Below are 2,750 nucleotides of genomic sequence, written 5' to 3'. Positions count from 1 at the left end.
GTAAATTCATGATTAATGAAAGACTATCTTAGGACATGAAACGTTGATTCCCTTATTTGTAGTTGTAAAAATGCAAAAACGCCTATAAAAACTGCAAAGCACAAAGTGTGAAACCGCAAATTTGCATTATCTCCGCATGGACACAACAAACCTTTATGCGACATATGGTGAAAATCCATCAACAGGGGGCGAAGTAGTGGTAGAAAACGCAAAAACGTCCATAAAAACTGCAAAACGCAAAACTGAAAACTTGTATGTATCTCCCTATGGACCCAGTGAACCTCCGTACCAAATTTGGTGAAGGTCCATCTACAGGGAGCGAAGTAGTGGTAAAAATCGCAAAAGGCAAGACTGAAAATTTGTATGTATCTCAATGGACCCAATGAACCTTCATACCAAATTTGGTAAAGATCCATCCACAGGAGGTGAGGTAATGGTAAAAAAACGCAAAAGACAAAACTGAAAATTTGTATGTACCCATGCATGGACCTAATGAACCTCCATATTAAATTTGGTGAAGATCCATCGACACCCTGTGAAGTAGTTACATGGACAGACAGTACTATTATATTTATATAGTTAAGCACGTTCTAGATATAGATTGTCCTGTTAAATAAATTTCCACGTTATCTTTATTGTGTTCTCAGCCATCGATTAGTTATTTAGCCTAGTTTTAGTTTTGTAATCAATTGTTTTTGTTGAGTACATGCAGAGGTTGAGTAGGTTAAAACGATCTTGAAACCTCACGACGTCATTACAGTCCTTGTCGTCTCGTCCGGTCATGCCCTATCTGTCAACCATGCATCTTGACAATAACTCTCCTGCATAGTTTCGTTTGCAAAATGCTCTGTTGTAAAAATGTCTTGTCTAAAGCTCTTTATTCTTTCTTGCTTGCTTTCCATAAGCCACCTAGAGTACGAGGACGACGATTTCCCAGCGCCTGTTTTAACAGTCCAATCTCACAGAAACCCATAAGCACTTATCCGTACTTTGGAATCACGGTTGCACAATAAAAGTGAAAGTAACCCATTGTGCCGCTTTTTGCGAAAATTGTGAAACAAAAAAAAATTTGGAAACCCTGTACCAAATTTACAATTTGTATCAAGTGTTTATACGATGTAGATTGTCAGGCTAATTCAATATAGCTCAAATAGTTAGAACATATAGATTCTTAAGAACCATGGACACACAAAATAATTATGTCAATTAGTCGGTGGGATATTTAGAAAAAAAAACTCCACCACCACTAGTTTGGGGGTGGGTGGTGTTTCTCACGACATCTCCTTGTCTCCGAACTGTTGGTATAAATAAAAATTTAGTGTTCGTAGAAATGAACTCGCTTTGACTGCAAACACTGAAGAAGTTTAGCATGGGCTGGTGTTTAGGGCAGTTTGCGAATAGCGGGATCGAACCCTGTCACCAAACATGCTCATCCTTTCAGCCGTGGGGACGTTACAATATATGGCCAATTTGAAGTGTTGGCGGTGGGTGATGTTGACTAGCTGTCTTCTCTTTAGTCTTCAAAATTAGCAAATAGTCCTCGAGTAACTTTGCGAGAAATTCAACAAAAACTCAATAATGCCAAGTTAGTATTCTACTTAACACTGAATATTTTTCATGAACGCGAAGTCACCGATTGACACAAACCTGAATATGAAAGTGCATATGATATAAATAGTTAAACACTATCCAATGCACGGGTGACACAAACTTGAATATGAGAGTGTATATTATATAAGTAGTTAAACATCATCCAATGTACGGGTGACCAACCTGAATATGAAAATGGCTATTATATAAATACTTTACGTACTGTATGTTTACAACCATTGTTCGTGATAAATATAGGACCTGCTAACACCGTATTCAATGTAATATTTTGCACTAATGTCGGGAGAAGATGAGGGTAGCAACATATTCGTTTAAATGGTCGTAATGATGGTATTATATCATCATTAGTCCTTAGTTCTGAAGTTGTCGTTAAGTCAGCGAGTAATTACACACCAAAGAGAACCAGGCTTTAAGAAATTATATCTCTTTTGACGTCGTAGCTATGGCAGCGATGCTTTACACGTCATTAAATGTTGAACATAAACTTTGAAATATTTATATATCTGGTCGAAATAAAACGAAATTGCTCGACTATCAGTTAACAATTACAGGGTTACAAAACGAGGACATACACGTGCTGAATGATCAATCAAAATAAGAGAATTTTAACGTTACTTTAAGCGACACAACATCATGTTCATGGTAGATAAAACTAATTAACTAGTTAAAAAAACTAATTGCAAAAATTAAACCTCGAGATTAAGGACAAAATCTTATATGTAGTATACAACCAGAATTTAGTGTACAACCAGAATCTAACTTACAACCAAGCTCTAGGGTACAACGAGATCATGGTGTATAACCAGAATGTAGCATACAACATACAACCACACTGAACGTATAACGAGACTATGGCGTATTACCAGTCTGTAGCGTACGACGAGACTATGGCGAATTACCTGTTTGTAGCATACACAGAGGTTATGGCGTATTACCATACTGTAGCGTACAATGAGACGGTGGCGTATCACCAGCCTGTAGCGTACAACGAGACTGTGACGTATCACCAGTCTGTAGCGTACAACGAGACTTTGACGTATCACCAGTCTGTAGCGTACAACGAGACTATGACGTATCACCAGTCTGTAGCGTACAATGAGACTATGACGTATCACCAGTCTGTAGCGTACAACGAGACT

The sequence above is a fragment of the Limulus polyphemus genome, unplaced genomic scaffold, assembly GCF_000517525.1.
Source record: "Limulus polyphemus unplaced genomic scaffold, Limulus_polyphemus-2.1.2 Scaffold604, whole genome shotgun sequence".
Taxonomy (NCBI): Eukaryota; Metazoa; Arthropoda; class Merostomata; order Xiphosura; family Limulidae; genus Limulus; species Limulus polyphemus.
Note: the sequence above shows the minus strand (reverse complement) of the source record.